This window comes from Oryctolagus cuniculus, chromosome 13, assembly GCF_051225735.1.
Source record: "Oryctolagus cuniculus isolate XC-2025 breed Fujian yellow rabbit chromosome 13, ASM5122573v1, whole genome shotgun sequence".
Lineage (NCBI taxonomy): Eukaryota > Metazoa > Chordata > Mammalia > Lagomorpha > Leporidae > Oryctolagus > Oryctolagus cuniculus.
The window spans coordinates 102022579-102050028 of record NC_142879.1 but is presented as its reverse complement, the minus strand read 5'-3'; the positions used below and the strand labels follow the sequence as shown (position 1 = coordinate 102050028).

Below are 27450 nucleotides of genomic sequence, written 5' to 3'. Positions count from 1 at the left end.
CAAGCAGAGGGGCGGGGCGGTGGCTTGTGACTTGTGGCGCCACAGACTTCACTAGCTTCGTGCCTCTCCCTTATCAAACCCAGAGGCCAGCGGTGGTGACAAGGGGCCACCATAACTCAGGTAAAAAGACGAAACTCGGAGACCCCCGCCCGGTTCCCGCCCGAGGGCGGCGGCGCCCCGCAGTGCGTGCACAGCCAGGTTCAGGTCCTGCACCCCGGCCGAGATGGGGCAGGAACGCGGGTGCAGGGAAGCAACGCGGGGCGCCCCGCCGTGGGCCCCGAGAGCACGCGCGTCCGCGAGCCCGCAGGAGACGCCGCAGCCGCCCGACACCGCCCGTGAGCACCCGCAGCCGCGCGGCCACGCCGGGGTCTCCGCCGACGGCGAGCGCGGGGGCAGGGGGCGAGGTGGGGCGGGAGGGAGGACGGCGGCGGGAGACCCCGCGCCCGCGCAGCCCCGCACTCACCCGCCTCCCCGCGGGCTCGGGGCCGAGGGAGCCCGCGCCGCCCGCGCCTCCTCCGAGGCCCGGGACTGCGCTCGGGGCCTCTCCCGGGCTGAGGGCGGCCCGCGGGGCGTTCTCCTCAGGACGCGCGGGAGCGCGGGACACGGGGGACCTGGCTGGGCCCGCGCCTGGTTCCGTGCGCTGCTCCGGGCCGCGCCACAGACCCCACCGCCACCGCCGCGAGAGTGCGGGAGTGCGGGCGGCGCGGGAGCCGGTGTTCGGGGCGCGGGCCCGGGGCGGCGCGGGTGACGGGGGCCGCGGGAGAGCGGGAAACGGTGTTCAGGGCGCAGGTGATGGGGGCCGCGGGAAGCGGTGTTCGGGGCGCGGGCCCGGGACGGCGCTGGTGACGCGGGCCGCGGGAGGCGGTGTTCGGGGCGCGGGACCTGGGCAGCGCTTATGACGGGGGCCGCGGAAGCGCGGGAGGCGGTGTTCGCCGGGGGGTGGGGGGTGGGTGGACCGCGGGAGGCGGTGTTCGGGGCGCGGGCCCGGGGCGGCGCGGATGACGGGGGCCGCGGGAAGCGGCGTTCGGGGCGCGGGCCCGGGGCGGCGCGGGTGACGGGTGCCGCGGGAAGCGGCGTTCGGGGCGCGGGCCCGGGGCAGCGCGGGTGACGGGGGCCGCGGGAGGCGGTGTTCGGGGCGCGGGCCCGGGGTGACGGGGGTCGCAGGAGAGCGGGAAACGGTGTTCGGGGCGCGGGTGATGGGGGCCGCGGGAGGCGGTGTTCGGGGCGCTGGCCCGGGGCGTCGTGGGTGACGGGGGCCGCGGGAAGCGCGGGAGCTGGTGTTCGGGGCGCGGGCCCGGGGCGGCGCGGATGACTGGGGCCGCGGGAAGCGCGGGAGCTGGTGTTCGGGGCGCGGGCCCGGGGCGGCGCGGGTGACGGGGGCCGCGGGAGGCGGTGTTTGGGGCGCGGGCCCGGGGCGGCGCGGGTGACGGGCCCTCTGGAGCCGGGGCTGTCCTGGACGCGGGAGGCGGCTACGCGCAGAGGCTGGGGTGGCGCCGCGGGGTGTCGGGCCGCCAGGCTCCCAGACGTGGAGATGCGGGCAAGAGGTGTCAGGCCTCGCTTCGTTTGGTCTGCGATATTTTCCCACTCTTTGAAGCTTAGAGACCTTATGAGGAGTAGAAGAGAAAGGGGTCTATGCCGGTGGGTGCACAGGATCCTCCAAGACGTGGATGAATCACAGAGGAAATGGGAGTTAGTTAGTAAGGAGCAGAGGCCGGCCCTCGGGGGGTGCTAGAACATTCCTGGGAGCCTCTTGATCCATCTGTTTCACTTGCACGTTTTAATCATCTGTGTGCTACAACGGAACATGACCGGAACCACCATGGACATCTCTGATACTGGTTTGAGAAAGTGATGCCTACTTGGGGGGTGAACCAACGGAAAAAGGAAGACCTTTCTCTCTCTCTCTAACTCTGCCCATCCAAAAAATGAAAAATAAAAAAAGAAAGTGATGTCTAAGGTGTGAGCATCCATGTCTTTGCCAACTTCAGGCCAAGTGCCAGAATCTACCACTGGGTCATCACATGCCACAATTTGAATTTATTTTTGTTTGAACTTTTCTTTTTCTTTTTTTAAAGATTTATTTACTTATTTAAAAGGCAGTTTTAGAGAAAGAGAAACAGAGATAGTCCATTTGCTGGCTCATTCCACAAAGGCCGGAAACCCTGGGACTGTGCCAAGCTGAAGCCATGAGACTGGAGCTCCCTCCGGTAGCAGGGGTAAAAGTACTTGGACCATCTTGTGCTGCTTTCCCAGACACATTAGCAGGGACTTCTGTTGGCACTGGAGCAGCCAGGACTCCAAATGGTGCTCATATGGGACTCCAGCGTCCCAGGCAGAGGCATAACCCAGAGTGCTGCAGTGCCAGGCCCCTTACCTGAAATTTTCGAAGGGGAAAACACAGCCTGGTATTTAAATTTGAAGCGGTCCCAGCTGACTTTGTCTATTTTTTCCTCACCATGTTCGAACACTAACTAAACTGGCCAACCTTGGGCTGTCAGCATAAATGACCACTCATTAGGATGCATTCCCAGCCACCCAGCCAGAGCCAGCTTCCCAGTGACTCCCTGAAGGGCTCATCAGGGCTTGTCTTTGCCTTGTTGCCTGTGCACTGCCACTCCGAGTTCAGCTCAGTGACAGCAGACACCTGCCTCCTTCAAGTCTCTCACTAAATGGCACTCCCAGTTCACCTCAGTAATGACAGACACCTGTCTCCTTCAAATATGTCACTAAATGACACGTGGGTGGATCAGAATCAACAGATCACTGCGTGAAAGGTGGTGGATCGACCCTGACCGTCTTACTTGAACCAGAAAGATGAGGCCTGTATTCTCTTGGCCACAGTTGATGAAAACCAGTTGGAGAATTCAAAGTGGCTGTGTTTCTGGAAGGGGGACTTTAACTCCGAAAGTATGCCCGGGAGTTTGGTGTAGCAGAGGCCCCCTCCTAGCACTGCCTGCCCCTAGAGCAAGGGCACATGACCCAGTTCTGTCCAGTGGAGCTTTAGAGAAAATTCACCAGGGGCTCCTGGGAGAGACTTGAAAGTTTGTGTTCCACCTCCACAACTTAAGGTCAGCTGAACATGTAGCTGTTAAGCCATGCAGCCTGGCTTAGGCAAACCAGGCCTCTGGTGCATAGAGTGATTCAAGCACCAAATAGCGGTGTGCAAGGACTGACGGTAACAAGGTACCACAGACTGGGTGCTTAAACACAGAAATGTCTTGTCTCGCAGTTCGGGAGCCTGAAGTCCAAAATCAAAGTGTTGTCAAGACCAGGTTCTTCTGAGGGCTGTGAAGGAGGGATCGCTCCAGCTTTTCTCTTTGACCTGCCAACGGCTGTCTTCACTGTCATGTGATATTCTCCCTGTGCACCTGCCTCTCTGCGCAGATTTCCCCGTTTTGTAAAGGTGCTAGTCATGTTGGATTAGGACCTGCTCTAATGAACTCATTTTAACTTGAGTACCTTGTAAAGACTCTGTCTCAATAAGGTCACACTCCAAGGTACTTTAACAGGAATTTTGAAGATGACACAATTCACACAGCTTTCTGTATACTCATTAGTCTTTGTTTTAAGGGCTCATTCATGTAGGCTGGGCTGGGGTCAACTAGTGAGGCAGCCAATGGAAACTTATGCAGGATGTAACTAGAGAGAGAGAGGCAAGGCTGGCTTGAGTGCCCATGTGCTCCATTAGGAGTGGACCTAGGCAAACCTCCTGGGGCTTGCAGGGAAGCACAGTGACTTACACTGGACAGCAATGAAGTTAAGTCTTATTACAGGGCAGGACCACCTGTCAGTGGGATTATCAGCAGGAATTTTCATGAGAGAAAAGTTCATGGAGTCTTAGGGCATCCTAAAGACCCAATTCACCGATTCCTAGCTTCCCTTACAGATCAGGACCATGCGTCAGAGACGTCCAGCCTGTTACCTCCCTGTGCCTGAACTTATTTCTCAATGACACCCTGTGGACCAAGGCCCGTGGTCTACAAATACAATGGCTTCTTCTCCTTAGACTGTGACCTCCTAGACATTCATTTACTCAGTGAATGCCTTTGCATACCAACATGTGCCGGGTACTCTGTTGGCAGAACTGGGTTATCAGTTTAAGTCCTGGCCAAAAAAAGAAAAAAAAAATGCCACCCAGGAGACTCTATTCAGAATCCCTGGAACACAGGGAATGGGCATGGAGCATAGGAAGCAAAGGAGCAAGTGCAGAAAAGGAGGAGTAGATGGGTAGGGGTGCATGATGTGGGCCCTTTAAGCCGTGATAGAGACTGACATGTTATTCCAAGAATAAATAAATAAAAGCATCATGTTCTGATTTGTGTTGTAAGACAGCCATTCTGGTTATACTGTAGAAATCGAATGCAGAGGTGCAAGAGTAGGAAGAGTAGTAACAAGGCACATTAGGTAAGGTTCCCTGGGAGACAGACTCCAGGATCAGATGTTTAGAGCCCCGGGGCCCGGAGGAGGATTCCTTGGGTGCTCTTAGAATCTCCGTATTTTGTGATAACTGTGACAGGTGAATCACAGTCTGGCCAGGCCGAGGCAGCTCAGGGCTCAGACCCTTCAGAGGCAGCAGTGTGGGTCGTCCCACTGCCAAGCATCTGAGGCCAGAGACCAGCCAAGGTCTGAGGACACAGAATGTGTGAGCAGCTGTGCCATCCCCCAGACCTTCCAGGTGAGAAAGGACAGGGAAGGGAGAAGAGGCAAGAGGAACAGGAACTTTCGAACTCATCGGGCCCCATCATAAGCCGGCTTTGCCTTCTCTGAGCATGGCCTGAGTTGCTCTTGTGTCTTGTGGGTGCTTCCCGGCTCTTCAGACACCTCGCCTCACTGGTGCCTTCCTGGGGCCTCCACCCCTCTGAGAGCAAGCTTCTCCAGTGTGGTTCTAGTCTCGGCAGTGGGGCAGGTCAGTCCAGCTGCCACCTGCCGAGGTCCTGCAGCTGCCCTCCCACCTCCACCTCCCGCCACCTGCGGATTTCCCCCCACTGGTCCTTAGGCAGCGTTTCCATGGCATTTGCCCAGGGCATTCTGTGCTCTCCCACCTCCACCTCCTGCCACCTGCAGATTTTCCCCCACTGGTCCACAGGCTGCATTTCCATGGCATTTGCCCAGCACATTCTGGACATGAAGGCCTGTCCTCAAGTAGGGGTCAGGCACCTGTCCGCTCCGTCCTCCTCACCTCCAGCCACAGGGCCGAGGACACATGTTCAGCTCTCAGTGGTCTCCTCCAGGAAGTACCTGTTCTCCTCTCCTCTCTCAAGGGAGGCTGGGAGTAGAGGTGTGGGAGTGGAAGTGACTGATGTGGCTCTCTCCCTGGCAATCCACTCATTTCCCTTCTCTAACTGCAACATGGGGGAGCTGGGTAATTGACTTTCTAGTTACTACCATTACATTTTAATTAATTGATTTGTTTGAGAGGCACGTGCACACTGACATACATACACAGATGTCTTCTATCCGTTGGTTCACTCTCCAAATTCCCACGACAGCCAGAGCTGGTCCAGGCTGAGGCTAGGAGCCTAGAACTCCATCCAGGTCACCTATGTGTGTGGCAGTGGCCCAAGTACCTAGACCATCTGGTGCCTTCCCAGGTGCATTAACAAGAAACTGGGCTAGAAGTGCAGCATCCAGGACTTGAATTCCTGCTCCAATATGGGGTACAGGTGTATGAATCAGCAGCCTAACCCACTGCACCACAGCAGTGGCCCCTAGAAAGACTTTAACCTGGAAAAATAATGGAGAAACTTGGATTCTGAGAGGAATACACAAAGCTAGCCAGCAGTACTGTCAAAAGGCAAGAGTACTCAATGACAGGAAACACTTCCATCCTTAGTTCCTGCTACCTCCAGCTCTTTTCCACACAGCAGTAAGAGGCATCTGTAAAAATCTGTGTAAATCTGAATGGAACTTGGAACCTCTCAGGACTTTACACTAAACTTGGAATAAAACCCCCAAACCCCCTGGATGATCTCACTCCTACTCACTGGGTCGTCCCTCGTGTCAACTACATGCTCCCTTTGCTCTCTGTATTCTGTCAATACTGATCTGACTTTCCTAAAACCCCATGCTTTTGACAACTTCAGGATGTTTCACTTCTGGTTCCTTCTGCCTGGTTGGTTGGACCGTTTTCTTCACTGGTCCCAATAGAGTTGAAGCTTTTTCTCACCACCTTACCTACAGTTATTTGACCTTGATCTCCGCACTCTCTGTTTCCTTCATAGGACTCATCTGAATATAAGTTTTTACTTCTTATTTACTTGTTTATCATCTGCCTTTCACCCAAGAGTTCAAGCTCAGTGCGGTGAGGCTTGATCTCTGCCCTGTTTTCTGTTGAACTGCTATTCCCCATGGCTGATACGGGTAGATGGGTGGATGGATGGATGTGTGGGTGGATGGATGATGGATGGATGTGTGGGTGGATGGATGATGGATGAATGGATGAGTGGATGTGTTACTAGATGCTAAGTGGATGGATGGATGTGTTGATGGATGAATGGATCTGTGGATGAGTGGATGGATAGAGAGGTGGATACAGAGGTGAATGAATGACTAAATGGATGGATAGCTAAGTCTTCCGAAACCTTGACTTTGCTTTCTCTACTGGCACTAGCAAGCTCTTATTTAACATACAGTTTGTTTGAATTATGCTGTGCTGGGCACTGCTCAAAGTTTCTTGGCACTTCACAGCTGGAGAGAACCAAAACAATTAGAGACAAAGCAGGAAGTGATTCGACATGGAGGAGAGGTCATTTTTTCATTCCTGAATAACTACTGCAGAAATAACAGCTGTTACATGACTTGTTTTAGAATTTAAGATTTGCCTCGCCAAAAAGCAAAAAGGCCAAAAGCCTAATTTATTTGTAAAAGTGATTATACACACTTTCTGTGTGTGTGTGTGTGTGTTTATGCATGTGTGGCCTCTGCATACACAACAGAAGGATTCAAGGCTCACAGAAGTTTCATACCACGTGCTTCTTTGTGTAAACGGAATGTTCCTACTTTTCAGAATGCCAAAAAATTCCAGGCAAATCTGGAAAATCTGTTTTTGTCTAAAACCTCTTCAAGCACTTTCTCAAAGATTTATGATGTCTGAGAAATATTATATTTCGAGACATTGAAATCCAAGATGGGCAAAAATTAGAAAAAGTCATTGGAAAGAATTCTCCCTCTCCACACCATTCCACCTCTAAATGTGTTATTTCGTGTGGGTCTAGGAAAGTATGTAGGAGAGGAAAAACTCCTCTTACCTAACTATACAGTTTATAGCAAGGTGATCCTAGACAAGGAAACAAAGGCCCATGACAAAGCCACCGAAATGGTTGAGGAATGACAGCAAAGAAAGGACCACCACAGGCAGAACCAAGGTGAGCCTGGGTGCAAGATTGCACTTGTGATGAGTAACAGCCTTGACTTTGCATTCTTTTTTATTTTTTAAGGATTTATTTTATTTATTTGAAAGAAAGAGTTACAGAGATAGGTAGAGCCAGAGAAAGATAAATGTCTTCCATTCTGCTGGCTCACTCCCCCAGTGTCCGCTGTGGCCAGAACTGAGCCAATCCGAAGCCAGGAGCGTCTTTGGGTCTCCCACGCGAGTACAGGGGACTAAGGAGTTGTGCCATCTACTGTTTCCCAGGCCATAGCAGAGCCGGATCGGAAGAGGAGCAGCCAGGACTAGAAATAGCGCCTATATGGAATGCCAGCGCTAAAGGCTGGGGCTTCAACCCACTGTGCCACAGTGCCAGCCCCTGACCTTGCATTGCATTCTTAATTATCTGGATTCAAGTCTAGGCATGATCACTCTCTGACTATAGAGCCTTGTTCCTTGTTCTGTATAAGTCTCTGTCTCCTGCCTTGTACAATTGAAATGATCATCATAGATATTTGTAATACTGCTATTATGAAGAATAAATGAAAAGCCACTGTGCATAAAGTCCTTAGCACAGCACACCCGTTAGAAAGCCCTTAGTGCCCAGGAAGCATGCAATAAATATCCACCACAATCACTTGTCAAACTCAGCACCATGCAATAGAGAAATAATTGAAAATTAAATGGATGGAATCAATTTATGTTTTCAAGGCTGGTATTGTGGCACAGTGTGTTAAGCCATCGTTTGGGACACCATCATCCCATATCAGAGTGCTGGTTTGAGTCCTGGCTGCTCTACTTTTGATCCAGCTTCTTGCCTGGAAAGGTGGCAGATGATGGCCCAAGTACTTGGGTCCCTGCCACCCATGTGGAAGTCGGGGATGGAATCCAGAGGGAGTTCCAGGCTCCTGGCTTTGGCCTGGCCCAACCCTGGCTGTTGCAGGCACTTGGGGAGTGAAATAGAAGATTGAAGATTCTCTCTCTCTCTCTCTCTCTGTGTGTGTGTGTGTATGTCTGTCTGTCTGTCTCTTCCTCTCTCTAAAACTCTACCTGCGAGTCTTACAGGAGACTGTCTCCCGACCACAGGATCAGAGGGATTTCTTGCCATACCCAAGGTTCCTTCTAGAAGCCAGACGCTGAATTAACACCATCAGAGACCCAACAAGTTCACACTTCTCCCACCTGGGAGATGACCCTGCTACAGCAGTGTTTTCCTGCTTTCCCGCCTTTGCATGCCGCAAGGAACCAGCAGAGGGCAGCCTGGTACTTTGTTCATCGCGTCTCTGCCGTGGGCGCTGAGAAGGGCAGCGGGCGAGGTTGGGAGTCTGTGAGGAGGACTTGGGATGAGGCAGGCAGAGGTGGGGATTCCAGCGATGCCTCAGATCCTTCCGACTGCTATTTGGAGGGCCCTCGCGATTCCTTTTCCAGCTCAAAGGGTGATCTGCACAATGTGAATGGTGGCGTCACGCACACACCGTGACTAACATTTGAGCAGTGCCCGTCTCCTTTATCTAATATAGCATGAGCTCTCTGACAGACTTTTTAAAAATAGTCTTTTGTATTTTTTGAAGATTAAAATCTATTTGAAAGACAAAATGACGGAGGGGGGACCCACACACTGTGATAGGTAGAGATCTGCTGGTTCACTCCCCCGGCGTTCACAACAGCCAGGTCTGGGCCAGGCTGAAGTCAGGGGCCTGGTCCTCGTCCGGGTCTCCCACATGGGTGGCAGGGGCTCAAGCACTTTGAGCCATCCTTTGCTGCCTTTCAGGGACATTAGCAGGCAGCTGACTTGGAAGTGGAGTGGCCTGGGCTTGAACCAGCACCTCAGGTGGAATGCTGGATTGCAATGGTGGCTTACCCTGCTGTGCCACGATGCCAGCCCCTCTCTGACAAAGTTTTTTAAAAAATGCTTGTCTTGGGTTGGAGGGAAGTTATGGGGGGGGAAAGCCATTATGTCCATAAGCTGTACTTTGGAAATTTATATTCATTAAATAAAAGTTTAAAGAAAGAAACTGAATAGTCCATAACTTAAATGTATGACAAAGATGAAATATGCCTCTACATAATCACAATAAAAAGTCTGCAACCATTAAAAAAAATGCTTGTCTTACGTAGTTGGATGGTACTAAGGAGTCCTTGTTTGCAAAATCTGAACCTTCTTAAGCAATCTTTGCTTAAGAAAAGGCTTAGAATTCCAAGTCATTATTTCCACAATTAAATAACTTTGCACAGAGTGTGGCATCTCTGAGGGAGAACCAAATCCTGCAGATACCAAAATCACATCTCTGATGACACAGTTAAGTAACAGAAATAAACCATCACGTGGGTCAGTTTTTCCTTCCAGCAAAAAGTATAGACTTATTTCAATCTAAAAGGAGAGTTAGATAGCATTTAGACAATTGGATGATTATAGTGGAGTTTTTTTTTTTTTTTTTTTTTTTTTTTTTTTTTTTTTTTTTTTGCCTACGCTAACAGATAATGTACATATACTCCTTAAGGAGTTTTTTAAACATTGTGAAAATTAGTTACTTGCAATAAAAGGTATAAAAATAAAGGATTCTGAATCACATCTATTATTATGTTCACTTGCTGACTTCTCATTCCCATATTTACTACATTAACTGTTTGCTGGGGGCCATGTTTGGGAAGGTGGCTGAGTTACTGATTAACATGCCTGCCTCCCATGTCAGAGTGCCTGGTTCAGATCCCAGCTTCTCTGCTTCTAATCCAGCTTCCTGCTGATGCACACCCTGAGAGGCAGCGGATGATGGCTCAAGTACTTGGGCCCCTGCCACCCAGGGATACCCAGATTGAGTTCCAGGCTCCTGGCTTTAGCCTGACCCAGCCCTGGTTGTTGCAGGCATTTGGGGAGTGAGCCAGTGAATGGAAGATCTCTGCCTTTCACACAAAATGAAAAGTGGGTGAATTTTTTTTTTTTTTTTTGACAGGCAGAGTGGACAGTGAGAGAGAGAGACAGAGAGAGAAAGGTCTTCCTTTGCCGTTGGTTCACCCTCCAATGGCCGCCGCTGCAGCCGGCGCACCGCACTGATCCGATGGCAGGAGCCAGGATCCGGGTGCTTTTCCTGGTCTCCCATGGGGTGCAGGGCCCAAGCACCTGGGCCATCCTCCACTGCACTCCCTGGCCATAGCAGAGAGCTGGCCTGGAAGAGGGGCAACCGGGACAGAATCTGGCGCCCCAACCGGGACTAGAACCCGGTGTGCCGGCGCCGCAAGGTGGAGGATTAGCCTATTGAGCCACGGCGCCGGCCCGTGGGTGAATTTTTTAAGATACATTTACTGGATATCTTGTCTGTAAGAGGCCTTTGCTGGTTCATGGACATAGGAAGATGGTCCTTTCTCAGAATCTTTTAAGATTTACTTATTTATTTGAAAGTTAGAGTTACAGAAAGAGGGAGAGACACAGGGAGATCTTCCATCCACTGGTTCACTCTCCAGATGGCCACAATGGCCTGGGTTAGGCCAGCCTGAAGCCAGTAGCTGGGACTGTCTTCCAAGTCTCCCACGTGAATGCAGGGGCTCATGCACTTGGGCCATCTTCCACTGCTTTTCCCAGGCCATTAGCAGGGAGCTAGATCAGAAGGGGAACAGCTGAGATGTGAACTAGTGCCCATATGGGACACCAGTGTCGCAGTTACTTATCTGCTATGCCACAACATCGGCCTGCCTACTCAGAATCTTAGAGCGCGGAGGGATGTGGCATTTGAGATGGTCCTGAAAAGACAGATGCATCTGTAGATGAATAGATATGTAAATGAAATGTTACTCAGCCGTCACAAGAAGGGAAGTCTCAGGCCCCAGATGAGCAAGCCTTGGACACGTCACACCACGGGAAGTAGCCAGAGTGACAGTTCATTCTGGGTGTGACCTGACTGGACCAAGTGGTACCCAGATCAACAGTATTTCTGTGTGTGTCCGGGGGGCTGTTTCTGGAGGACTTTACATGTGAATGGTTGGATCGGGTAAAGTGGGTGGCTGTGTCCTAGACACGTGTTCATTCCTTGGGCACTGAGGTCTTAAATAGAACAAATGGTAGCAGAAAGAGGAATTCTCCGTGCCACCCCCAGCACCCCTTGCTTTTGTTTGCTCTTGTGCCAGGGACAGGAGTCTGTGTCTAGCCTGGGGTATCCACCATCGACTCCCCTGGTGCTCTGTGGGATACACCTTGGCTCTCCTGAGTCTGCAGTTTACAGACAGCTGACGTCACACTCCCTACAATTGTATGAGCCAATTGCTCATAATAAATTCCTTCACATATATACACACACATATACATACATAAATGATACACGAGTGCCTCAAAAATGCACATGATCTTTTAATTCCCCATTTTCCATGAAATTTTTAGGACTCTCTCATATAACCCATTGGCTCTGTTTCTCTGGGGGAATGCAAATACAATTAGATGCAAAACGACCACTATTTTATGCTTCTACTCACATGAAGTATCTAGAATTGGTGAATTCATGCAAACAGAAGACTGGGGCTGACTTTGTGCAGCACCTTAAGTCACCACTGGGGATACCTGCCTCCTACATGGGATACCTGATCTGAGTCCTGGCTGTTGTGCTTCCAATCCAGCTCCCTGCCAGTGTGCCCCCTGGGAAGCAGTGGGTGATGGTTCAAGTACTTGGGTCCTTGCTATCCACATAGGGGACCCGGATGGGGCTTCCAGCTCCTGACTTTGACCTGGCCCAGCACTTGGCTGTTGTGGGCATTTGGGGAGTGAACCAGCAGACGGAAGATATCTCTGTCTCTCTACCTTTCAAATAAAAAGAGAACAAATAAATAGAAATGTTTAAAACCCAGTGGATTCCAGGGTCCCAGCAGCTGAGGGGAAGGGCAATGGAGAGTTACTGTTTAGTAGAAAGCATTCTGGAAATGGATATGGTGGTGGTTGGCAGCACTAGGAATGTTCTTATGACACTGAATCATATTCTTAAAAATAAACAGTAAGTTTGATGTTCTGTATACTTCACCGCAATAAAAAAAAGTGTTTTATAAAAGGGAAGACAGGCAGAGAGCTTGTGAGTGTCCACTGGGATGCTCTGAGCAAAAGCTACAGCGACAGCAAAGACTGCGGGGACAGGACAAATGGAGGAAGCTCAGTTCTGGCAGAAACAGAGCCCCACGGGTACCCGATTTGCAGTCATGGCCACACGAGGCTGCTGGGGCCCTGGGCAGGTCTGAAAGAGTGGGTGTGGGCAGCGGTTCGAGTCCTGCTGGCTCCAGGCCCAGGCCGAGACATCCAGGGAGGTCCCACTCACCAAGCAGAGAGCCTGCTGGGAAACGTGATTGTAGATCCCACGCAGACAGCAAGGGGCCAGGAGCAGCACTGGGCATGTCTGGCCAGAGCTGGGGAGGCCCCAGAGTGTCGTTTGTTTGGGGAAGTAAGAAGCACAGAGGGAAAGCGAGCAGAGCCAGCACTCGCTAGCTCTCCTGCCGCAGTGCTGCCAGTGCCCTGGGAGCCTTCCTCCTGGCGCCTGGGCTCTCAGCAGCCACTGACAGTGAAAGTCTCAGGGCAGTGCTCAGGGCCTAGGAGATCTGACCAGGCCAGTGGCCATGGGTCCCCAGGGTGCAGGAACTGACTCCAAGCCACCCCAGATGCTGGGCCCGGGCTGCTGATTGGCTGTTGATAGGATTAGCTTGGTACCTGGGGAGCCGCACAGAGTTAGCAAAGACGGAAGAAGGTGCTGGGATCACAGGAAACAGAGGGAGGATGTGGCAGAAAAGGCTGCCAGGAACTGTAGGGTCAGACTGGACAAGTTTAGTGCCAGGGTGAAGAGTATGGCTCGAATGCCAAGGCAGAAAATTCCAGAACAGGGAAATGGCATAACTGCCGTGAGAACCCTGCCAGGGCAAGTGTTTGGATGCCTCTTGGGATGCCCACATCCGACATCAGAGGCATGGGTTCAAGTCCCAGCTCCTCAGCTCCTGATTGCAGCTTCCTGCTAATGCACAATCTGGAAGGTAGCAGGTGGTGACTCAAGTGTGGATTCACCCACACGGGAGACTGAGTTCCTGGCTTCTGGCTTCAGCTTGGCCCAGACCCAGCTGTGGTAGGCATTTGGGAAGTGAACCATTGGATAGACGATCGAGCAATCTCCCTCTCTCTCTCTCTTTCTCTCTCTCTGCCTTTCTAATAAAGTAATAATTTTTAAAAATAAGGAATAAAAGCCTTTAAAAAATTACCAGGGGCCGGCACTGTGGCACCCGGGGTTACACCACAGTCTGCAGTGCCGGCATCTCATATGGGCGCCAGTTTCAGTCCTGGCTGCTCCACTTATAATGGAGCTTCTTGCTATTGCGCCTGGCAAAGCAGGGGGAGGTGGCCCAGATTCTTGGACCCCTGCACCCATGTGGGAGACCTGGAAAAAGCTCCTGGCTCCTGGCTTTGGCCTGGCCCAGTCCTGGCCTTTGTGGCCATTTGGGGAGTGGGCCAGCACATGGAAGCTAGCACGCGCTCTCTCTCTTTCTCTTTCTCTCTCTCCCTCTCCCTCTCCCTCTCCCTCTCCTTCTCTCCTCCCTCCCCTTCTCTCCATAACTCTGCCTTCAAGTAAAAATAAATTTAAAAAAGCTTTTAAAAATTAATCTGGTATGTAAGGTGGTTATATGAAAATACATTTAAAAATTAGTGGAAAATGGAATTAAAAGATGTTTCTTTTGGTGCAAAATAATTTTAAATCCATGCATTGCTTTTTCAAGTAAGCATTTTCCTTAAACTTTTTTTTTTTTTGAGGTTTGTTATTCATTTTAAAGGCAGAGAGAGAGAGAGAGAGAGAGAAAGAGAGAAACTGACTTCCATCCACTGAAAGGTGCTTGCAACAGCCAGGGTTAGGCCAGGCCTAAGGCAGGAGACTGGAACTCCATCTTGGTCTCTCAAGTAAGTGGCGGGGATCCAAGTATTTGAGCCATCACCTGACACCTCCCAGGGTGCGCGTTACTGGGAAGCTGAATTGAAAGCAGAGCTGGGATTCTGTACCAGGCACTCCTGTATAGGATGCGGCATCCCAAGTGCAGAGCTAGCCCACTGTGGCCTCACACCGACCCTTTTCCTTAAATTTCCTGAAGATCCCTCTATATGTGGGTTTCAGCTTTTCTATGGCACCAAAACAAATTTGTCTTTTAATTCCATTTTCCACAAACTTCTGGAATTCCCCTCATATAAGAATCAGTAAGTAGACTGGTGATAGTAACAGAATTCATGGGAGAAATGAATGGAGGATTAGGTGTATAAGTTATTTTTTGTTGGAGAGAGTGAAGTGTGTTGCAGTTGTTTTCCGTGTTTTAATTTATTGCAGTCATTTATAAGTGAAATGCAAATGTATTCATTTTTCATTATAAATATTATACTCATCCTAGGAAATTTGAGAGATAAAAATAGAGGTTAGAAAATGATATTCCCCTCAGTTTTTCCTGCACCAGGATAACCACCACTGATATTTTAGTATATTTCCTCTAAGTCTTTTTTTTATAGTGTCACTTTTAATGTGGTTTTGCCTATTTTTTTTCTTTAAGATTTATTTTATTTATTTTAAAGACAGAGTTACAGAGATAGGTAGAGACAGAAAGGTCTTCCATCTGCTGATTCACTCCCCAAATGGTCACAATAGCCGGAGCTGAGTCAATCCAAAGCCAGGAGCTTCATCCAAGTCTCCCACGTGGGTGCAGGGGCTCAAGGACTTAGACCATCCTCTGCTGCTTTTCCAGGCACATTAGCAGAGAGCTGGATCGAAAGTGGAGCAGCCAAGATTTGAACCGGCGTCCCTGTGGGATGCCAGCACTGCAGGCCGAGGCTTTAACCTGCTGCATCACAGCGCCGGCCCCTAAGTCTTTTTTTTTTTTTTTTAAGATTTATTTACTTGTTTGAAAGTCAGAGTTAGAGAGACAGAGAGTTAGAGAGAGAGAGATCTTCCATCCGCTGGTTCACTCTCCAGATGGCTGCAATGGCCAGGGCTGAGCCAGGCTGAAGCCAGAAGCCAGGATTTTCATTTAGGTCTCCCACATGGTTCAGTGGTCCAAGCTCTTGGGCCATCTGCTGCTGCTTTCCCAGACACATCAGCAGGAAGCTGGATCGGAAGTGAAGCAGTCAGGACTCGAACCGGCACCCGTATGGGATGCTGGTGTGGCAGTCGATGGCTTTACCTGCTATGCTACAACTCTGCCCTCCCCACCCTGTGTTTTGCTATACCTAGTTATATACATTGTTTTCTTGTTTTCCTCACATAGTTGTGATTGTTATGAATACAATTTTGGGGGCCTGACACTGTGGAACAGAGGGTTAAACTCCACCTGTGGCACCGGCATCCCATATGTGTGCCTGTTCTGGCTGCTCTACTTCCAATCCAGCTCCATGCTGATGCACCTGGGAAAGCAGCAAAGGTGGCCCAGGTCCCTGGGCCCCTGCACCCACGTGGGAGACCCAGAGGAAGCTCCTGGCTCCTGGTCTCACTCTGGCTTAGTCCTGGCCATTGTGGCCATTTGGGGAGTGAACCAGCAAATGTAAGATTCTCTCTCTCTCTCTCTCTCTCTCTCTCTCTGGCTATGCCTTTCAAATAAATAAAATTTTAAAAAGAATGCAATTTTGTATCAGTTTTTCACTTTATACAGTCTTATTTTCTAGTGAGAACTTGTAGTGGTTAAGAGTATAGACCCCAGAACCAGACTGCCCAAGTTCAAATCCAACACCTGCCATCAGCCATCTGGGTGACAGCCTCTCTGCGCCTCAGTCCCTCCATTATAAAATGGTAGTAACCGTGGTAATGACATCAGAATGGTTAGGACAGTTAAATGAGTTAACATTTAGAAAGCTTTTAGCATCTGGCATATAGTATCTCTATGTGTTGGGCATTTTACTAAGCAATTATAAACGTGTGAGATATTTGGGAGTTTTTTTTTTCTCAAAACGAAAAGTAGATGAATTCACAAAGAATTATGCTGTCATTAACATTTACAGGAAAGCAGGAATAATGGTTTTGGAGGCAGCAAGGAATCTATCTATCTATCTATCTATCTATTGATTAGAATAATCTATTGATTGAATCACATTGAAGTCCAGACAAAAAACAACAGGTGGAAATACCTTGGAGCGCTTGGAAGTACAGAAGAGAAGTTGGGAGCAGACATGGATTTAGGGGCTATCTGCCTAGAGGTGCCAGATGATATAAGAAACAAGGTCACTAAAGGGAAAGGAACTGTTGAGCTGAAAACTGAAGAGATGTGTTTAGGGGTGCAGCTGGGTCACAGGCCAGTTGAAATACAAATGTATTTAACATTTGAATGAAAGCAGGGCAGCTGTCATGGCTCGGTGCCTTAAGCCAGCTTGGAGTGCATACATCCCATATGAGAGTGCTGGTTTGAGTCCCAGCCGCTCTACTTCCAATCCAGTTACCTGTGAATGCACCAGGCAAGCAGCAAATCAGATGTCAGGTACTTGGGTTCCTGTCACTCATGCTGGGGAGACCCAGATTGGGGTACAGGCTCCCAGCTTCCCGCCTGGCCCAGACTTGGCTGTTGCAGCCATTTAGGGAGTGAACAAGAGACAGGAGGTCTCTCTCTCTCTCTCTCTGTAACTCAGAGAGGGAAGTTTGGTCAGAGAAGCCAAATGTGTACCCAGAGAAAGGTCCTCTGATACCTGCCCCTTCCTCATCTCCTCGCCTTGCAGATGCTTGGGGACCACGGGGTCCTTGTACTGCACAAGACAAAAAGCAAGCGTCTCAATCCTCACCACAATATGTTATTCTTATGTTACAATTTATTAAAAAAAAATTTGTTGATGCCACTTGAAAGGCAGAGGGAGGGAGAGAGATCTTCCATCTGTTGGTTCACTCTTCAAATGGCTGCAGGAGCCAAGGCTGGATCAAGTTGAAACCAGGAGTCCAGAACTCAATCCAGGAAGGGCTCCAGCTACTTGAACCATCACCTGCTGCCTCCCAGCGTGGGCATGAGCAGGAAGCTGGACTGGAAGCAGGGCTGGGGAATTGAACCCAGGAACTGCGTGTGATCTGGGATGCGGGCTTCCCGAGTGGCATTTTAATCACCACAACCCACGCAGTGTGAGAGGTTCTACGAAGGTGCAGGAGTTAGAGCACGGTGCAGAGTGGAGCTTGACAAAGAGGATGTCAGTGTTTGAACAGATAAGAGGAGTCTGAACACACACAGAAGTACCCTGATATGCAGAGGAGGGTCCAGGAAGAGCTCCTGTAGGGTGATGGGGACAGGAGTGGGGTCAGAGTGGAGTCTGCAGGTGAGAGACACCAACCCTGGACACACACACACACACACACACACACACACACACACTGGGTCTAAATCCCAGGTCAGCCACCTCTTAGCTAGGAGGCCTTGAGGCATGTCCTGCAGAGGTCAGTTTCTGTATCTGTAAAAGAAATGAAACAAGAGTGGCAGTGATATTTTTACGTCCCCATCTTGTTGGACAAATTCCTATACCCTGTATGCTAGCTATTTTTATTCTGGATCACTAGACCAAGGTGGGACAGATAATCTTGGGAAAACCCAGTGACAGAGAACAAAATCTACCCAGCTTCATCAGCTGTGACTAAGCAGCCAGACAGGCAGCTCCAGGGAGCCTCGGGCCTGCTTTAATTTTTCATTGGCCTTATCACCCTCTGATTAGATGTTTGTATATCATGTGCATTACACATTTATGTCTTATGCATATATAATACGATCAACCTTCCACCATTAAAAGCGTAAGTTACCTGATAACAGACAGCTGGATCTGTTTCCTTCATGGTCAGCACAACAGTTTTCAAAGTCAGGAACTAGAGACGCATTCCTTGTAGGGAAGCTTGTTCAAACCTGAGGCTGATTCCACAGGACACAGCACAGCCAGGGAGGGGCGGGTGGAACAGAGGCCTTCGTCCAGGAAAGGCCGTGGCTGGCTGAGGTGGGGTTCTTGCTGGGGGAAGCCAGGGGATGAAAGAAGGGCGGAAACCAAGGGTGGAAGTTCAAGTCGCAGGGACGTGAGCCGCTGCTTTCTCTCTGGAATGTTCCGGGAGGGTTTCATGGGGCCTGGGCCAGGGAAATGCAACCCTGTATGGATGTGTTCCATTGTGTATCTCTCTTCTTGTTGATTTTTTTAATTCATTGGTCTAGTTTAAAAATACAGATCACAATGAAAGTGATTGCTTCTCATGGTTTCTTATTTGTCTAATCTGTTCCATCATTTTTCTGCCTCTACTCGGGTTTTTTTCTGAGTTAAAATTTCAGGACTTCATCCATGTGGATGGGGAATGATCTTATTATAGGAACCCCACCTTCTTCATTCAGTGATTGTCCTGGTTTCTGACTTGTTCATTCAGACATCATGCCGGTTTCTTGCGTTGGACAGCATCAAGAGGTTGCTTCCTTCCCTTTTCTGGCATCTTGAGTGTTTAAGAGTTAACTCACGAAACAACTCTGTTGTTCCTGACACTGCCCTCTGTGGCTTCCCCAGAGCCTGGGTGAGGTGCCGTGGAGGAGGGCCGGGCCGAGCAGGCCTCCTGGATTTACACCGCAGATGCTCACAGATCCCAAAGTACTTCTATCTCTTTCGCAAACTCAGTTGCCTCGAAATCCCCTCCTTTTGTCGTTTTAAGCACGGTGCGGCTTTCTGTGCTCCACCCTTCTGCCATGCCCACAGCGTCCCCTGGGCACTTTTGCAGCCCTGCCAGCCTAGTTTTGCAGGTGACACAGAGGAGAGCCCCTGGATTTAAGTGATGCTGGGTTCCCATCCAGCTCCGCTACCTCCAAGCTGAATGAGTTTCCTCAGGTTGTCTGACCCCAAGCCTCAGTCTCCCCACCTGTGAAATGGGTGTCATGATAACACTGCCTCGGAGAACAGCTGTAGGCATTAGCAGAAAAAGTCCATCCAAGGCTTCTCAGGATGGAAGCTGGGCTAAGCAAGTGTGTTACTTTTCCCGAAGGGGTCTCACACCCAGGTTTTAAATGTCACTTACCCAGCATCCTGAGGCTCAGCTATGATTCGAGACACAAAGATATTAAATGCAGTTTCCATGAACGAGGTGGTGATTGCAACTTCAGACTCTTCATTCCCAGCCTTGGCTGTTTCTAACAGGTTAAGTTGGTTCTCAGCAAAAACCAGGAGATAACCACTTTTTTCATGCAGCGCCCGATGTCCCCTCCTCACATTTGCTCACTGCATCCTGGAGCCTTCGTCCTCACACTAAAACCTTCACAGGTGGAGCTTAACATGTCACCCTCCTCTGGCATTTGTACTTTATCAGTGATTTCTTTTTGTAAAAAAAATATTATTTATTTGACAGACAGAGGGTTATTTCCCATAGGATGGTTCACTCCCCAGATACCTGCAACAGCCAGGGTTGGGCCAGGCCAAAGCCAGGAGTCAGGACCTCCATCTGGCCTCCCACGAGGGCGGCAGGAGCCCAAGGACTTGAGCCACCACTGCTGCTCCCCAAGGTGTGCATTGGCAGGGAGCGGGACCTGGAGCAGAGACGGAGCTGGAACCCACACCTTCTGTTGTGAGACGTGGGCAGTCCAGCTGCGTCTTCACCACTGACCAGACACCCACCTCCAGTGCATTTGTTTAAACACCAGAAGGCCCTCGAGGGGCGAGGAATGGGTGTCTAAAGGAAAGTGTAGGCTGGCAATGCTGAGCAGGGGCCTTCGCAGGGAGTGCACCTTTTATCACCGCCTGTGGTGGACAGAATAACGGCGTCCTAATCCTTGGAAGCTGCCATCTTGCCCCACAGGGGGAAAGGGTGGCAATGAGCTGTGGCGGTGCCTTCAGCCTCTCCCAGGCAGACTGCAATCATCGGTGGGTCAGAGTCAGGAGGAGATGGAGAGAGAGACAGAGAGAGAAATGGGGGGGGTGGTTGAAGGTGTTGTGGGATCTGGGGGTGTTCCCAGCTGGGTTGGTTCCCAGTGTGTGTTTTGGTGCGAGAGACAAGTTCAAAGCAGAGGCACAGATAAAGTGCAAGACTGGGAGTGAGATCTGTTTAAAGGTACTAAAAAGAGCACACCCTCAGAGATAAACAAGGCAACCTCCTGGGGGAGAACTGCTCAGTTACGTCCTTATCAGCTGGAGGGGGCGGGGTGGTGTCCTAACTGAATCCACAGCTGGGATGGATTTGGCAGGGTTCACTGTGCGTGGTGATCTCTGGGGAGGTCTCATGCCGTCTGCACGCAGAGCTCACATATACGTGTTCATCACGGTGTCTTCTGCCTGAGCGGGGAGTGAGGCTCAGGTGCATTATGGGAGCATGGCTGTGCAGAACCGGCATGGAAGGGGGTGGGATGTTAGCAGCACCCGGTTCAAGCAAGACAGCTGGCAGCCTCTGAGCACCACTGCTGCCTCTGAAGATGGAGGAAGGAGCTGCAAGCCGGTGACATCAGGCAGTGTCTAGAAGCTGGGAATGAAAGGAAATGACCCACGCCCCAGACTTTCTGAGGACACCTCGGGTCCAGGACATCTGGCCTCCCAGGCTGAGAGAGAACACACTGGCATTGTTCTCAGCCACTGTGTCTGTGGTGACCTGTTCCATCAGTCACAGGAAGCTAACACACAGTTCCTGCTCCCTCCGTGGTCAGGCCAGCTCTTCTTCCCCGCTCTGCTCCCACGTGTGCATGATTTCAAACACAGATCCAGGGCACGTGGTGCTGTGCACGTGTTGCAGAGAGAGCTCTTGCTCACAGTCAGTGCAGAGTTTGTTCGTGAAACCCTTGACTTGGGCTGCCCAAGTGTGCCTGGCCAAGGGCACAAGCGAGAGCTAAGTCCAGGCCAAGTCACATCCCCGAGCAAGGAGAGGCATTTGCCCAGAGGAGGGGACACCTTTTTCTCGTTTGCCCAAAGGCCCCAGATGGACTAGCAGCGTGCTAGAACACTGATCATGGTTCCACCCAGGACCACTGGGTGTGAACTGTTCCAGTTACCAGTTTGGATGGCAGCTATAATTGATTAAATAATGCACCTCTTGGGCCTTCAGTTCCTTTGATGAAGAAGGAGACTCCAGATGCGATGAACTCACTAACCTTATTCCAGCCTGCTGGCCTTCCCCTCGCTGTTCCTCAGGCATGCATCTCCTGCCTCAGGGCCTTTGCACTCACTGTGTCCTCCTCCTTCCTTACCTCTCTGCTAAGCCACTGGAAGGGCATCTAACCGGACAAGACTCCGTTCATCAGTCACCCTACTCAGTGGCATCACCCTGTGCTTTCTTCCCTCACTCCACTCAACTGTCTTCCTATTTCTTCTCACTAACATTGCCCCATGGGAATCAAAGTCCAGAACACTGTTTCATGCGCCATTATAGCATCCCCCAGTACCCCCTTGCCTGAGCACATAGGAGCTGTTCAAGAAACAGTTGCTGGCTGGCGCCGCGGCTCACTAGGCTAATCCTCCGCCTTGCGGCGCTGGCACACCGGGTTCTAGTCCCGGTTGGGGCGCCGGATTCTGTCCCGGTTGCTCCTCTTCCAGTCCAGTTCTCTGGTGTGGCCCGGGAGTGCAGTGGAGGATGGCCCAGGTGCTTGGGCCCTGCACCCCATGGGAGACCAGGAGAAGCACCTGGCTCCTGGCTTAGGATCAGCGCAATGCACTGGCCGCAGCACACCGGCTGCAGCGGCCATTGGAGGGTGAACCAACGGCAAAGGAAGCCCTTTCTCTCTGTCTCTGTCTCTCTCTCACTGTCCACTCTGCCTGTCAAAAAAAAAAAAAAAAAAAGAATGAAATAGTTGCTGAATGCATTGGCATTTCTTATTTTTCAAGCTAATTAATTCATTTTCATTTATTTGAAAGGCAGGTGCACGCACACACACACACACACGCTCACATTCAGATCTTCCATCTATTGGTGCTCTCCCTAAATGCTCACAATAGCCAGGGCTGGGCAAGGCTGAATCCAGGAACCCAGAACACAACTCAGGTCTCCCACCTGGGTGGCAGGGATCCAAGTACTTGAGCTGTCACCTGCTGCCTCCCTGGGTGTGCATTAGCAGGGAGCTGGATCAGAAGTGGAGGCTGCTTGGTTAATCCTCTGCCTGTGGCACCTGCATCCATTATGGGCACCGAGTTCTAGTCTGGGTTGCTCCTCTTCCAGTCCAGCTCTCTGCTGTGGCCCAGGAAGGCAGTGGAGGATGGGCCAGGTGCTTGGGCCCCTGCACCCGCATGGGAGACCAGGAGAAAGCACCTGGTTCCTGGCTTCAGATCAGTGCAGCGCCGGCTGTAGCAACCATTTGGGGGGTGAACCAATGGAAGGAAGACCTTTCTCTCTGTCTCTCTCTCCCTCACTATCTAACTCTGCCTGTTAAATTAAAAAAAAAAAAGGAAAGGAAAGGAGAGGAGAGGAGAGGAGAGGAGAGGAGAGGAGAGGAGGGGAGGGGAGGAGAGGAGAGGAGAGGAGAGGAGAGGAGAGGAGAGGAGAGGAGAGGAGAGGAGAGGAGAGGAGAGGAGAGGAGAGGAGAGGAGAGGAGAGGAGAGGAGAGAAGTGGCGGCTGGACTGAAACCCCGGCACTCCGGTATGGGACGGGGACATCCCGAGCAGTTGGCTTACCTGCTGCGCCGCAACGCCCACCCCATAGTTAACCTGCCTTGCACAGCAGCACTTTTGCATGTTTCATAGTGTGTGTGTGAGAGAGAGAGAAAGAGAGAGAGAGCAAGCGAGCACACGGAGTGGAGTGGTCAGTTCGTGCTCCTTGACATCATGGAAGTGACGGGGAGGTGAGAGTGACGAGTGCTCTGGCCCTTTCTTGCCGTGTCAGTTTTCTAGGATGTGGCAGAATGAGGAAAATCACAACATGAGACATCTGCCTAAAATCGTAATATTCTACGTGACCCGTCTCCTCCCTGCCCCTCAGCGTCACCTGGAAATCTGCTAATTCTTGACAAACTGTTGCTGACCCATGAGAAGCGCTCATGCTCACAAATTCCTTCCTTTTCCCTCCAGACCCCAAGTTAGTACTGGAGAAAATGCCATGGTCCCCTCTGTCCTCAACCCTCCCGTGACTTCCCTGTGCTGGTCCAGCTCTGGGCTGCAGCCTCCCGCCCCTTCCGCCCAGGGGTGGCACCTGTTTAGATGCCCCAGTGTGGAAGCTCGCCAGCTCCCTGCTCTTCTGTGCCCATTCCTTTGGTCTGCTCACTTTCACTCAGGTGTGCGCCAGGGCAGCCGGGTCACCGCATGCCAGTCCTCTTAGGGTTCTTTCTCGTTGTAGCAGAAATAACTTCTGCCTCTGCTGCTTCACTCCTTAGACGGTGAGGATCCCTGGTTGGGGGAGGTCTAGAGAGGGAGCCGTGGCCACAGAGACGCGCACCGTATAGTTTTTGCTGTCCTCGACTCCTCGTAAGCAGTGAGTCTTTTCAGTGTGTGTTCCTTGACAGGAACTCCATGGCGCTGAGTGGCTTTCCCTGGGAGATTGGCATCTGTTTAACATAGCATGGTGGCAGACACCTGACCCAAAGCCACCACCCCCTTCCCTCGCCGGTTCAGCAGCGGCCACTCAGACACTACAGACTCACGTTTGCAGTGTCCCGAGGGAATGCTGAACGTCTGACTGGTAGGGTCCTCTGTCAGCGACAGGCAGAAAGATCTGGAGAGAAACTGAAGTGCGAGTGCTTTCCGGGAAGACAGTAACTATCGCCATCCCAAGGGCTTTGTCCCCACATGGCTGCATTGCGGGCCTCTGAGACAGACAAGTTCGCCATCTGAACACGGTGGGAAGTTCACTAATTCCGAATGGAAAAATTAATCAGCTCAGAAGAGGATGGGTGGGATTTATGTCTTCCTCCTTTTCCTGTCAATTAGAGGGACATGGTTCAGGTGGAAAGACGGCTTGGCAAGAAGTCTGAGCGTCCAAAGAATGAGAAGAGCTAAGTTGTGGCCACCCAGAGAGGAGGCCCCCCAGGGAGCCCCGCAGAGGGTGCGTGAGGGCATTCGATTGGTGAGATGGCGTCCAGGCTGCTGCCGTCACAACAGGGCATCAGGGGCCAGTGGTCCCTGGCAAGTGCTGTCTGCAACTTTGCAGCCATGTGTGACCAGGGGCAAATTTCCATCAGCAAATCGCTGGTGTCTGCTCTGCCCAAGCCAAGGTCAATGTCGTGTGGTGCACAAGCTGAGGCTGGGAGAGGACCAAAGGGCATTTACAAGAATGTCTAGCTTTTCCCACAGTGTGAAGGACAGCAAAACAGGAAACCCCCCAGGGTGCAGGCCCCAGTCTGCAAAGACAGAAGCATGCTCTGTGTAAACACCGTCTGCAAAGCTGCCCCGGCCACTTCCCTTTCACTGAGTGTGCATCACTCCCCCTTCCTCATCCTTTCTTTCTCTCCTCCTGTTGTTCTCAACCTGTTTCATTTTTTCCACTTTTTTCAACTCCTTCTTGTGTTCTCTCTTTTTTCTTTTCTTTTCTTTTTTTTTTTTTTTTTTTGAAATTTATTTATTTTGGGAGTCAGAGTTGCAGAGAGAGAGACAGAGAGACAGAGAAACAGAGATCTTCCCATCTGCTGGTTCACTCCCCAGATAGCCACAACAGCCAGCGCTGGGTTAGGCAGGAGCCAGGAGCTTCTTCCAGGACTCCTATGTGGGAGGCAGGGGCTCAAGTAGTTAGGCCATTATCCACTGCTTTCCCAGGCCATTAACAGGCAGCTGGATTGGAAGTGGAGCAGCTGAGACAGGAACTGGTGCCATCTGGGATGCTGGCATTGCAGGCGGTGGCTTTACCCACTACACCACAGTGCCAGCCCCTCTCTTTGCTGTATTTTAAAATTCATTCATTTTTCTTTTATTTTAAAGACAGAATGACGTACACACACACACACGCACACACACAAATCTTCCATCTGTTTGTTCACTCCCCAAATACTCACAACAGCCAGGCCAGATCTAGGAGCTGAGAACCCCATCTGGGGCTCCCATGTGGGTGACAGGGACCCAAGAACTTGAGCCATCACTGCTGTCTCCCATGGTGTGCAGTCCAGAAAATTGGATCAGAAACAGGGCTGGGACTTGAACCAGACACTTCAGGGTGGGATGCCAGCATTACAAGTAGGGTCTTAACCATGAAGACAAAATCCTGCCCCAGGTTTCTGTTTTCTTATTCTCTTTCCTTGTTTTCTCTCTTAGCCTCTCCTTCCTCCTTAATTTCTGTTGTCTACAGCAGGCGGTAAAGAGTTCTGGATCTAAAGTCCTCACCATCTGAGATTGGATAAGGATTTTAAGTCAACTTCATTCACACGACGGCAGCAACTGTCTTTTTTTTTTTTTTTTTTTTTTTGACAGGCAGAGTTAGACAGTGAGAGAGAGAGAGACAGAGAGAAAGGTCTTCCTTCTGTTGGTTCACCCCCAAAATGGCTGCCACAGCTGCCACGCTGTGCTGATCCGAAGCCAGGAGCCAGGTGCTTCTCCGGGTCTCCCATGCGGGTGCAGGGCCCAAGGACCTGGGCCATCCTCCACTGCACTCCTGGGCCACAGCAGAGAGCTTGACTGGAAGAGGGGCAACCAGGACAGAATCCGGCGCCCCAACCGGGACTAGAACCTGGGGTGTCAGCGCCACAGGCGGAGGATTAGCCTAGTGAGCCACGGCTCCAGCCAGCAACTGTCTTTTAAACATTTATAGGAACTTGATCAAGGAAGTGCTTAGGGTAAAACCTCTTCTGTGTTCTCTGCATTGTCTGCTGGAATTAGAGGAGTATTAAAAATGGCACCATTGGGGTCGGCGTTGTGGTGTAGCTACATTGTGCCCAGCCTGCGATGCTGGCATCACATATGGGTGCCAGTTTGAGTCTGGATGTTCACTTCCAATCCAGCTCCCTATTAATCCATCTAGGAAAGCAATGAAAGATGGCCCAAGTGCTTGGGACCCTGCCACCCACATCGGAGACCTGGAAGAAGCCCCTGGTTCTTGGCTTGGGCCTGGCTCAACCTTGGCTATTGTGGCCATATGGGGACTGAACCAGCAGATGGAAGATCTTTCTATTTCTATCTCTCCTTCTCTGTAGCTATGACTTTCAAGTAAATAAATAAGTCTTTAAAAAATGGCACTGTTATTATACTCATTTGAGATAAATATAATTTAAGAACTTGGAACTTGTAGATATTTCTGCATGATTTTTAAAACTTGGCTAAGGTATGTGGTTGATTCATATATGAGGTAAATTGATGTTATTTATAATTTTTTATATTTCAAAAGGTTTTTCAGAATAGCTGACATCGTACATCATAGCCGATTATCATAGTACCCAGGATATAAGGTTTCGCCATTATAGTTGCAAAGGTGACTAATCACTCAGGTTGTTGAAGCAATTATTTGATGAGGTTGAGTTTTTAACAGATGTCAACAGCACACCTGTGTTCCCTCTTCTTTTTGGAATATTTTATGAATTGTGTTACAGGGAGCCCTGGTGTGAATTCCAGAACCCTGCAGGAAATGCCGGTCCCAAGCGCGATATCCCCTGTGTTGCCACAGCCCTTGCTGAGTAGCCCCGTGCCCATGTCTTGTTGACAACCTGTCATAGCATGGCCTGGATCCGAGATCCACTTGGCCCCATTCCCGCCAGTGACCTAGATGAGGCCCCCACCAGTGGGGTGCAGGGTGCTCACGATGGCTCCTTGGGAGTTCTGGACCCCATCAGTGTGGTGGGTCCCAGGTGAGGGTACCCAGTGTTGCCTGCACAGTCACCCTTTTGCCCCGAAGGGAGGTTCTGACTCATTTCTCTTCTCCATAGGAATGCCTCCAGACCATGGAAAACGTGTGAGTCAAGCAACACACAGTGTCATCTTCCAAAGACAAGATGGAAATAGAGGTTCGCTTGAACTTTTCAGATGTCTGCTCTACATGATGCCGACAGCAAACACTTGGAATCCTGAGTGGACTCAGCACCGTATGCACGGGACATGTTATGAGCTCCTTATAAATGTTGAATAAGTGCACAGAATACAGCAAGTAGGTTCCAATGACATTCTAGAAATTCAATATTGATAGAGAGACTAAGCTGAAAGAGTAAAACTTAAGAATTAAATTAATTTAATGGTAATTTAAGACTTGCTATTTACTGTATTTGGAACAAATAATTAAGTAAAGTCAAAATATCATCAACA

At 50.6% G+C, this 27450-nt stretch overlaps 1 long non-coding RNA gene across 1 annotated transcript; it reads left to right on the top strand.

Moving 5' to 3' along the window:
- On the top strand, positions 1–27450 carry LOC149122816 (uncharacterized). Its single transcript, XR_016219400.1, has 2 exons — positions 1–120; positions 27078–27450. It is a non-coding gene; the product is annotated as an uncharacterized LOC149122816 (long non-coding RNA).